Genomic DNA, 12,003 nt, shown 5'->3' on the forward strand with positions numbered 1-12,003 from the left:
CCATGGTCACCTTTCTGGATTTTTCTGCCATTATGGCAACTTTGCCCACTTTGCCTCTGATAGCTGAGCACCTCCACCTAAACTCTATTTGGTGATCCCGGCATCCCCGCTGACACTAAGGAGTGAAGTTCTACGGCATAAGCTACTGTCAATACTACCAGCATCAAGACGCAGAAGCACGTCTCATAGGTGTGTTCCCTGCCGCCTTGGTGAGGGAAGTGTCCTCTGGACCCTCCCAGGGAACACGGTCAAGGGGTAGAGCCTCCAGCCTCACACGATAAATCCATTTACCCATCCCTACCTCCCCAAACCAGCTCGCCGACGCCATGCCCAAGCTTTGCAGGGCCACTTCAGCGGTGTATCTGCGTGCCTCCCGAGTATCCTTGCCGGGAGGTCAGACCCTGACCCATGGCCAAGCTCTCTCAAATCAGTAAACTCAATCCATTGCCTTCAAAGTCCGCTCCTACACGTTTCCCCTGTTGCTCGTATGTGACACATACAAGCCAGGGCCTGTGCTCACGTCCATGAAGACGCCATTGATATCCAGAGCAGGAATTTTATTTTCCCACTTGGGCTTTGTTGAGACCTGGCCCTAGTCCCTGGTCTAGAGGAAAGAAGGACCGGGTGGGGACATGTCTTGAGAATAAGCATCTGATTGTCAGACAGCTAGCTCAGGGGACGTGTTCAAATGGTGTCCAAACACCAGCTGGGCCAACGGGAGAGCCTGCTTCCTTATGCCCAGAGTGTTCTGGAGAATCTGGGTGTTCACGCTCAGACTCTTCCACCCAAGAGTCCCCATCCCAGGTCACAGGATGCCACCACTGCCCTATCAAGGACCCGTCTACTGCACAGAAAACCTGTCCCGCTCTGGCACACATTTGCCAGGTGTCAATACAAAATGGCAAATTAAACTTGAAGTTCAGAAAAACAAATGAATATTTTAGTAAAAATAGCTATGCCTCATGAAATACTTAGAACATACTTATACTTGAAAAAAAAAACCCATTCATGGTTACCCTAAAATTAAGATTTAACCAGGCAGCCCATATTTCACCTGGAAACCCTACATTGGCATCCTTATGATTAAATGCTGGGTCTGATTATCAGCACAGTCTGCCCCAAGGTGTCAGGGGATGCAGATCTCTTTAAACATCGCTGGAGACCTTCTGGCTTCCACAGCAGGCCCTGAGAGACACCTGCACCTGCCGTTCTCATTCTCAAGTACGCGTTAGGTTTTTATTACAGGTTTTAAATGACTTTAAAAAATAATAAAAAAAAAGACTTTAAGTACCTGAAAACTTTAATCAGTGTCTCCAGAACCCCGAAATATATTTATGAAATAATTTTCAAAACCGGTGACCTGACCCAGGCTCCTGGGCAAGGATCCTTGGAAGGCTAACTTGAGAGCAGGGAGGACAAGAGGGAAGGCCCAGAAGCAGGTGGACACCAAGGTCTCGCCCTGGACCGAAGGCATATCCATGCTCCCTGAAACCAGCGTGCCCATCTGGGCCTGGCGGGCAGGAGCCACCGGAGAGGGGGCTGGGCACTTGAGCTGGGTTTGGGGTGCAGGCAGCTAGTCAACGTGAAGACTGGGGTTGAGTCCACAGGGAGGGGGAGGGCAGGGCGAGGGCCAGTGGGCACAGGGTGGGCCGCGGGGTGGAGGGAGGACGGGGCCACGCTGGCCTGGAATCTCATACTCCGGGTTCTGGGCTGGTTTCCAGCTGGCACAGAGCTCCGAGCCCTCGCCGGCTTCAGGATGACCCGGAGGGTCCGGCTGGCAGCGGCTCCGCAGAGTCAGCGTGCGACAGATCTCCTAGGCAACACCGCAAACGTTCAGGAACATTCGGACAAGAGTGTAACATGAAGTGTGAAGTGCAGCTCATGCTGCTGAAATGGAAACGAGGTCAGCCTGCGAGGTGCAGGCGCGAAGAGGGGGTGGGGGAGCCCTTGTGGGGACGCCTGGTGCAACCGGGCTGCTCCGTCCGCCCCAGGCTGCGCTGCCCTGATGGAGCCCCCAACCCCGCTGTGCTGGGGGCCGCAGCTGGCCGGTTCCGGGACACCCCCACCCGGGCCCAAACCCGGGCTCCCCGCTCTAACTGTGCAGACCCGGCATCTCAGCTTCCTCACCTGCACAACCCAGGCCACGCCGCATGGGTCAGGCACCCAACACGAGAGCTGTCAACACGTCAGGCACCCCCAGTGCCTGCTCAGCACACAGTAGGTCTTCGGGGGTGGGGGGACCAGCTCTTCTCACTTTGGAAGGGGGTCTCCTGAGAGGAGAACATATAACCTGTCCTGAATTCTTGGGGCATCCAGGGGGGCTCAGCGGTGAAGCATTCACCTTTGGCCCGGGGCATGACTCCGGGGTCCTGGGATCGAGTCCCGCATCGGGCTCCCTGCGTGGAGCCTGCTTCTCCCTCTGCCTGTGTCTCTGCCTCTCTCTGTGTCTTGTGAATAAATAAGTAAATAATCTTTAAAAAAAATAAAACAAGAAAACAAAACAAAACATGAAAATTTTCCTGAATTCTTTCCCTTGACTCCAACCATTTCTGCTCAGTTCCTGAATCCTCAGAAGTGAAAGCCCCTAATTAAGCTCATCTAGAGAAGGCCAAGGGCTCATTGGCTCATGCCTCACATGACCCGAAGCTTCCAGAACCCTGAAAGCCTGCGTGGTCTGATGATTTTAGAGTCACGGGCTTCATTCCTCAGGAGATTTCTCTCTCTCTTCTGGCTTGGCCTCTCTGCCTAATTAGAACTGCTTCTAAGCATATCGAAATCTAACTCCTAACGTGTTCAGATGAGGAAAAAGCACGTTGCCAAAACGGATTTGCGGATCGTATGTTCCTCTGAGCCCTTGAACACAGGGGAGGAACAGGCAAATGAAATTCTGTAGGGCTTCAAGTGGAAGGAGACTGTTTCTTGCCCTAGAACATTCTGGGGAGGGAAAGCCAGGATGACCTCACACCAACTCAAGAGAGAGGAGGAGGCCGAGCTGAGTTGGGGGCCAGCGTCTCGGAGCGCAGTAAGGGCCGGTGAGTGACAGAAGCAAGAGGAGGGGGCAGCAGAAAGTTCTGGCTTCAGTGAGGGCGATGGGCCCCTGCCGGCCTCTTCCCCGCAGACCCCTTCCCCCGGAGGCTGACAGGAGCGCCGGGTGCCGGGGGCAGAGCTCTGTTTGGAGAATGCCCATCAGTCAGAGCAAAATCACGGGTATCATCATGTGCAAGGACATGGACGGAGCTGGACAGTATAATGCTAAGCAAGAGCAGTCAGTCAGAGAGAGACACCAGATGATTTCACTCCTACGTGGAATTTGAGAAACAAACAGGCAAAGGGTGGGGGGGGGGGGGACAGAAAAAGGCACACCGAGAACCAGACTCTTAGCTCTAGAGAACTCACTGAGGGTCACCAGAGGGGAGGGCTGGGGGGCTGGGGGAGCAGGTGATGGGGATGAAGGAGCACACCTGTCGTGATGAGCACCGGCTGTTGTAGGGAAGGGCTCAATCCCTATACTGTACGCCCGAAACTAATACTACACTGCAGTTAACTACCTGGAATTTAAATTAAAACCTTTTTTTAAAAATCAAGGGCACCATCGAAACAGATAATTATGATTATCAAATACTGTTTATTCAACAGTTATCAAAGGCCTACTATGTACCAAGCACCATGTAAGGCAGCAGACACGTCAGGGTGAACAGCACGGTCCCAGGGCTCCCAGAGCTCCGAGCAGCGGAGCAAAGACGAGAACCAGGTCACCACACACATGGCAGGTACACTGTGGGAGGGGCCCTGCAGGAACGTGTACAGAATAACAGAATCCGATGGCGGGGAGGGCTGGCCGCTCAGAAGATGCTCTCTCTAGACTGTTGAACCAAGAACTGAAAAGGGAGGAGGACCAGAGGAGTGGCGGGGGTGGGGGGACGCCATCGACAAGGCTGGACCTCAGAGAGCAAGGGGGAGGGAGGGGTGGTTGGAAGACAGCAGACAGGTGCTTCGCTGTGGTCCTGACCCCATGGGAAACACAGCTCAGGGTCAGTGCGTGTCCCCCGATGTGTGGGGGACAGTCACAGGGCCCCGTGCACTGCAGAGCTGGCTGAAGCAGCGTCAGGTGACACCTCCTCAAAGGCCCTGTGATTCCCTACCTGGCTGCACAACCACGGAACCAGAAGAATGCTTCCAAAAATGTTCCAAAAGTTTTCCCAACTTTCCAGATTCATAAAAGAAAAAAAAGGTCATTCAGTATCTGATGAAAACATAATTCTCTTGTAAGGTACAGGTAGTTTACTGGGCATAGCTGGGGCTTGGGGCAGTATTTTGCATGTATTCAATATCCTGTACATTCATCTCAGAAACCCAGATGCCCCTGTCAGCCCAATGCCAAAGTGGCCCAGAGGATTTAGACAGGGGAGAAGGAGGTATGGAGTGGAACAGCTGCCTGCAGTGAGCTAGAGGACCCAGGAGGGGCCCGTGGCTCGGGGACAGCAGGCCTTTCCGCACAAATCCTGGACCGGCCCATCTCACAGATATTGTAGGACACTCCCTGGTGGGCCAGGGGCCTCCTTTCCCCCTGCGGCCCCCACCTACGAGCAGAGATCAGGCTAAGTCCAAGCCCACCAGTCAGTGAAAGCAGCCTGCATAGCGAGCCCTGGAGATGGGGGCCTCCCAAACCGTGAAGACCAAGGATCCCCCTCTGAAGGCCATCTTCCACGCTGCGCTTCCTGCTGGAGTGGTGGAGACAAGGCTCTTTCCCTCCTTGTCCCATCTGCCCCTAAATCCCAACAAAGGCAAGGTCTCCAGACAGGCACTAGGGAGACGAGGAGGTGGGGAGGAGCCCTCGACTGCCCTCTGGCGTCCACCCATCTACCAGCTTTCAGGAGAGTCCAGGATGGCTTAGTGAGAACGTGCTAGAGAGGTGGGAGGTCTCTAACCCACTGTGTGACCCTGGGTGTACTCCACCTCTTCTCTGGGCATCAGCTCCTCACCAGTAAGAGACAGAAAACACTAAATCAAAAAGATGTATGCACCGCTACGTTTACTGCAGCATTGTTAACAATGGCCAAGATGTGGAAGCAGCCTAAGTGTCCATGAATAGATGAATGGATTAAAATATATATATATGTGTGTGTGTGTGTGTGTGTAAAAATACACACACACACACTGGAATATTACTCATTCATGAAAACAATGAGAATTTACTATGTGTAACAACATGGGTGGACCTACAGCGTATTATGCTAAGAGAAATAAGTCAGACAAACACCGTATGATTTCACCTCTGTGTGGACTCTAAAGCACAAAACAAACAGAAAGAGACTCATAAATACAGAGAACAAACACATTGATGCCAGAGGGGAGGGGACAGGGAGATGGGCAAACAGGTGAAGGGGATTAAGAGGTACACACCTGCAGTTATAAACTAAATAAGTCATGGGATGAAGAGGACAGCATGGGGACTATACGGTATTGTAATAAGGTTGTACGGGACAGGTGGCAACTATACTTGGTGGTGAGTGTAGCTTAACGTACAGAGTCGTCGAATCACCACGTTGCACACCTGAAACTAATGTAACACTGTATGTTGACGGCTCTTCCATCAACCAACCAACCAAGAGACAAGATGGAACCGCAAAGTGTTGAGAAAGAGCAATCCAGGCCCTGAGCAAGAGAACAAGGGGCAGGGGCAAACTGTCAGGGAGCCAGAGGGTACCACCAAGGGGACACAAGGAGCCCTCAGAAGCTGGGGAGCGGCCGAGGTAGCCAGAATCCCAAAGGTGAGGCCCAGGAGAGGCAGGAATGTCAGGCTGAGGGGAAACAACCAGCTCCACCCATCCTGGCCGGGAGCCACCAAGCGCTACAGCTAACATCTCCCCCCTCTCCTCCCTGACCTCTCCCAGCTTCCCCGAAATAGCTAATGTAGGAAATTAAGATACTCTAAATGGGACCCTTTGCAATAAAAGATATCATGGAAACGACTGCCAAAATTTGCAACGGTTCTTGTGATTAGAGACAGCCATGTATCGCGATTTTGATGGTAATGCGGTTTTTTAGAAAACTGCCCGCGTTTGTATAAAATACACACTAGAGAAAAATCATGTCAGCAACTTACAAATGGAAGAGAGCAGATATTTGTGTCATGCACGCAAATTTCTGTAATTTTCAGTGCTACAATTAAAAATTTTTTTAAAGATTTTATTTATTTATTCGAGACACAGATTGAGAGAGAGAGAGGCAGAGACATAGGCAGAGGGAGAAGCAGGCTCTCTGCAAGGAGTCTGATGTGGGACTTGATCCCGGGTCTCCAGGATCACACCCCGAGCCCGAGGCAGGCACTAAACCGCTGAGCCACTCAGGGATCCCCCAGTTAAAAATTTTTTAATCCTTGGGATCCCTGGGTGGCACAGCGGTTTAGCGCCTGCTTTGGCCCAGGGCGTGATCCTGGAGACCCGGGATCGAATCCCACGTCGGGCTCCCGGTGCATGGAGCCTGCTTCTCCCTCTGCCTGTGTCTCTGCCTCTCTCTCTCTGTGTGACTATCATAAATTAAAAAAAATAAAAATAAATTTTTAATTCCAAAATTTCCTCGTAGAAATTGCATACATTCTTTGACTCAGCAATTCAATTTCAGGATTTCATTCTATGAACATATCGGCATAAATCTATGTGTACAATGATAGGTATGCACGTACAGTAATCTTTTTGAAACATTGTAAATATACGTGTCAACAATACCATGTATTCCCTACAATACCTATAGGACAGAAATTTTTTAAGTAGCAAAAAAATCACAAGTTAACTGTCCATCAATGGGAGGCTGTAAAATAATTACAATAAACTCATGCAACCATTTAGAAGAATGAATTGGGTCTGTACTAAGAGCAACTAGCATTTACCAAATGCCATGTGGCAGGGCTCATCCAAGAGCTTTGTGTATATGGATTCAGAACAACCCATTATGTAGATCCTATTGCTATCCCCACAATATAGAAGAAGAAGTGAACCCCGGGGAGGTTAAGTAACATGCACAGGTTAACACAGCTGGCCCGTCATACACCCAGCTGGGAGTCGGGCTCTTGCAGTTGGATGCGGAGTCCAAGTCCTTAACCACACCCACGGTAATCCCGGAACAATACCCAAGACACCATTAGCAATGATTGCCTTTGGGGAGTGGGGTTTGAGCAGGAACAAGAACAAATTTAACTTTTGATTTCATACTGTTTATATTCTTTACCATATATTTTTATCAGGTATCATCATGTGTCACTTCTGTACATTTTTTAAAACCCACTCATTTAAGTGACCACTAAAGTATATATTTAAAAAAAAAAAGATTAAAAAAAAACCACCACTTCTGCCCTTAAGGAACTTACAGTCCTATTGCTTTTAAGAGATTTATTAATTTTACAAGCAATAGTAAAATACATGGTAAGGAAATGAAAAGCATGGCAACCGGTGGAAACTCAGCTTTAAGCTGCAACTATATCCAGTGTTTGCACACGCACTGGTGCGTGCACACACGAGCACGGGCAGGCACACAACCAGTTGCAGATGTTTGGTGAGAGCTCCCATCCTAAGGCAGCCCAAGGGCCTGAAATACCCAAATTCACTTGCACGGCTTCTTGGGGCGCCAGGCAAACGCTCTAACTGCAGCAGCATTGCGCGGCTTTCGAAATAAGTAGATCAGAGAAGGACAGGCATTGTATGGTCTCACTCATTTGGGGAATGTAAAAAATAGTGACAGGGAATGAAGGGGAAAGGAGAGAAAATGAGTGGGAAATGTCAGAAAGGGAGATGGAACACGAGAGACTCCTAACTCTGGGAAACGAGCTAGGGGTGGGGGTGACTGGGTGACGGGCACTGAGGGGGGCACTTGGCAGGATGAGTACTGGGTGTTATTCTTTATGTTGGAAAACTGAACACCAATAAAAAATTAATTAAAGAAAAGAAAAATTTACAAATCATCTAATGTGACGTCACAATGAACCTCTAAGGCTGAGTCCCCTACTCTGCAAAAACGGAGCCGGTAGTGTGTGTTCACCTAACAGTATCGATTATGCATTGATTAACCATCCCCTCCCCATTTTGTAGCTGTGGGGGAGACCTCCCATCCTAAGGCGGCCCAAGGGCCTGCAAGACCCAAAGGTAGGGCCTGGGGCGGGGGCGATGGACTCTTGGGTTCAGTATTTTTTAATGATAAGCAAGAGGGAGGAGGGGAGCGCGCTCCAATGCGTCCAACTCCAGAAGAGAGGGGAAGACGGGGTCCCCCAGGGGTCCCCGGGAGATCCGAGGAGGCACGGGGGTGTTTGGGCTGGGGATGGGGACCTGCAGAGTCAGTCGAGCCCTGAGCGCCGAGTCCAGGCAGGGAGGGTGCGGGGAGGGTGCGGGGGGCGCCGCGGAGGGTCTCCCCAAGCGCATCCTCCGAGCACTCCCCGCGGGGTCCGCGCGCCCCGAGCGCAGCCCGTGCGCCCTGCAGGACGGTCCCGGGGCCCCAAGGCCCACTTACCACTGGGCACCCCCACTTAGCAGTCGGGGGCTTCCCGAGCCTCGGTTTTCCCATCGGTAAAGCCGGGGTCAACTGCGTTCCCCTGCAGAATTGGGTAGGAATCCAAAGAATTAAGAGAAGCCATCCATCAAAATCCTAGAGAAGAACACAGGCAACACCCTTTTTGAACTCGGCCATAGTAACTTCTTGCAAGATACATCCATAAAGGCAAAAGAAACAAAAGCAAAAATGAACTATTGGGACTTCATCAAGATAAGAAGCTTTTGCACAGCAAAGGATACAGTCAACAAAACTCAAAGACAACCTACAGAATGGGAGAAGATATTTGCAAATGACGTATCAGATAAAGGGCTAGTTTCCAAGATCTATAAAGAACTTATTAAACTCAACACCAAAGAAACAAACAATCCAATCATGAAATGGGCAAAAGACATGAACAGAAATCTCACAGAGGAAGACATAGACATGGCCAACATGCATATGAGAAAATGCTCTGCATCACTTGCCATCAGGGAAATACAAATCAAAACTACAATGAGATACCACCTCACACCAGTGAGAATGGGGAAAATTAACAAGGCAGGAAACAACAAATGTTGGAGAGGATGCGGAGAAAAGGGAACCCTCTTACACTGTTGGTGGGAATGTGAACTGGTGCAGCCACTCTGGAAAACTGTGTGGAGGTTCCTCAAACAGTTAAAAATATACATGCCCTACGACCCAGCAATTGCACTGTTGGGGATTTACCCCAAAGATACAAATGCAATGAAACGCCGGGACACCTGCACCCCGATGTTTCTAGCAGCAATGGCCACTATAGCCAAACTGTGGAAGGAGCCTCGGTGTCCAACGAAAGATGAATGGATAAAGAAGATGTGGTTTATGTATACAATGGAATATTACTCAGCTATTAGAAATGACAAATACCCACCATTTGCTTCAACGTGGATGGAACTGGAGGGTATTATGCTGAGTGAAGTAAGTCAGTCGGAGAAGGACAAACATTATATGTTCTCATTCATTTGGGGAATATAAATAATAGTGAAAGGGAAAATAAGGGAAGGGAGAAGAAATGTGTGGGAAATATCAGAAAGGGAGACAGAACGTAAAGACTGCTAACTCTGGGAAACGAACTAGGGGTGGTGGAAGGGGAGGAGGGCGGGGGGTGGGAGTGAATGGGTGACGGGCACTGGGTGTTATTCTGTATGTTAGTAAATTGAACACCAATAAAAAAAAAAAAATCAAAAAACAAAAAAAAAAAAAAAAAAAAAAAAAAAGAGAAGCCAGTGCCGGGCGCGCGCTCCGAGGGCGCGGTCAGGCCGGCGGGGCCCTGGCTGGGGGCGGAGGCACGGCAGCCACGGCACCCGGCACTCCCGCGAGTGGCCTCAAGCCCTGCCCTCCCCACCCTCCTCCCGAGGCTCCTGGGGCGCCGACCCCGGAGCATCCCTCCCAGCCCCCCGCACCTGCGCCACCACCTGCGCGGCACCCGGCACCCGGAGGCGCGCCCGGAGCTGGGCGGGGCGGGCTCGGCCCATGTGACCTCGCCCGCCCGCGCCCCGCGCCCCCCCCAGGTCAGGTGCCCGGTGCCCCGCGCCCCGCGCTCAGCCTGGCCCCGGCCATCCTGCGTCGCCCCAGTGCGCCCGGACCGACGCCCCGCCTGGTCGCCTTCCTTCCCCTGTAGGACCGGAGAGAGCAGCCCCAGGGGCAGGGCCAGGGCCTGCCCGCCCCGGGAAAGGAGCCGGTGAGTGCAGCCAGAGCAGGGAATGGGGAGGCCAGGGGGGCGCCCTGGGACTGGGCACCCAGGCATAAGGAGGGTCCACGGTGATGGGTGCAGCTCCCCCCGTGTGCAAGTGCCCCCAGCGGCTCCCAGGCCTTGGTCCAGGCTGGTGCAGAGGGCACTCCCTTTCCCCCAAACACAGGCCTCAGGGCTACCCCGCGTCAGCCTGGCCTGGGTTCTCAGGGAGCTCATTTTAGGCAAAACAGTGATTTCGCTCAGAGCCAGCTGTGGGTCCCAGTGTGGACTGGGCCGAGGCTTGGGCCAACCCAGCAGACACCGGGCTAGACCCGCGGGGCCCAAGGCCATCTGATGAAAGTCTTCACCTGCACTGCAGTGCCGATTTGGGGGGACAGAGCGGGCTGGTGTTTTGCGGTGGGAGGAGGGTCCTGGCCTTCCTCTGGGCTCCTAAAGTCCCAGCTTTATTAGAAACATCTTTTGTTTACCAACAGCACTCCCGGCCGCCCGTCCACCTAGTTCTAGAGATGTGGGACGGATTGGTGGGTGATGGGCATCGCAGAGTGGGCGCTGGTCCCAGGTCCTGGCCTGAGCTAAACCCCACTTATAAATCCTCTAAAGTACTTTAGGCTTAGACACCTGTTTCCTACAAACCTTAATCAAATATTGAATATGCCATTTTCAGCTGGGTTGGGGCTTTTACATTTTCTTTTTTTTATGTGGTAGGGTTTTTTTTTTTTTTAAATCTTTACATATTTCCTTCTGAGAGGTTAGAATTGTAATGGGGGAGGCGAGGCCCCCAGAAGCCCATTATGTGCAAAGGCAGACCCTGGCTGTGGCTGTGAAGTCCACAGAAAGGGCAAGGGCTTGGAGACCGTGGGCACCTCAGCAGTGACACTGGCATTTGGGTCCAGCTCATTCACCTCTTTCCTGGACGACCGTGCCTCCCCCTCATTGTTGGGCCACACAGCTGAGCTTAGCAAGGCCATGACTTTCCTGGGCAAGAGCCCCCCCCCCCCCTGCAAATCTCCAGGACCTCATGCCTTAGAATCCAAGTACCAATTCTAGGTTCCTGTGCTCTCCCCCATCCGAAAAATGGGCACAGTGGTAGGTGCCCTGGAGACAGTTCTGGGCACACAGATGAGAAGTCAGGGGGTCCTACTGATTAGGGGATTAGAAACTAAAAAGTTAAAACCAGCAGAGTAGGTCTGGTGGGGGGCTTGGGGTGGTAAACAGGTTTCAGAGCCCTGAAGGCTAATGGGAAAGGTGACTCTGGTGTCCTTAGATGACAGCGTGGTGCGTGCCTGTGTGTGCACCACCTCAGGTGGCTGGGTCAGCCTTCTGGGATGACTGTCTTGTTCATTTCAGAAGCAAGTTCTGGGGCCACCGGGGTGGTTCAGTCAGTTAAGTGTCTGCCTTCAGCTCAGGGTGTGACCCCTGGGTCCTGGGATCGAGTCCCGTATCGGGCTCCCCATAGGGAGCCTGCTTCTCCCTCTGCCTGTGTCTCTGCCTCTCTCCGTGTGTCTTATGAATAAATAAATAAAATCTTTAAAAAAAAAAAAAAAGAGGAAGCAACCTCTGGAGGAAGAGCTCTGCTCCTCCACCCCACCCTAGAGCCTCCCCTTTAACAACCTGGCATTGTGCACAGCTGGAGAGGGCTAGAGAGCTCACGGAGCCCAACCCTGTCCGTGGCACAGATGGGAAAGCTGAGACCCAGAGAGACGGTGACCCTGTCCTGGGTGACAGAGCCAGCTGGTGCTTGAGCCAGGATG

At 51.9% G+C, this 12,003-nt stretch overlaps 1 protein-coding gene and 1 long non-coding RNA gene across 3 annotated transcripts in view; one reads left to right on the forward strand and one right to left on the reverse strand.

The window, feature by feature from the left end:
* Window positions 1–1,282: 1,282 nt before the first annotated feature.
* LOC140616265 (uncharacterized) lies at window positions 1,283–8,622 on the reverse strand. The gene is made up of 3 exons (XR_012016813.1): window positions 8,500–8,622; window positions 2,128–2,270; window positions 1,283–1,813 (listed from the first exon to the last, which is right to left on the reverse strand). It is a non-coding gene; the product is annotated as an uncharacterized lncRNA (long non-coding RNA).
* A 1,431-nt stretch (window positions 8,623–10,053) lies between these two features.
* The window catches only part of MLPH (melanophilin), a 48,827-nt gene continuing 46,877 nt past the window's right edge, over window positions 10,054–12,003 (forward strand). Inside the window, exon 1 of one of the 2 annotated variants that reach the window (XM_072796803.1) lies at window positions 10,054–10,240. The gene's annotated coding sequence lies outside the window, so the exon portion shown is untranslated. The remainder of the gene's footprint in view (window positions 10,241–12,003) is intronic. The other variant, XM_072796804.1, reaches the window with a different exon arrangement.

Source organism: Canis lupus, chromosome 24, assembly GCF_048164855.1.
Source record: "Canis lupus baileyi chromosome 24, mCanLup2.hap1, whole genome shotgun sequence".
Taxonomy (NCBI): Eukaryota; Metazoa; Chordata; class Mammalia; order Carnivora; family Canidae; genus Canis; species Canis lupus.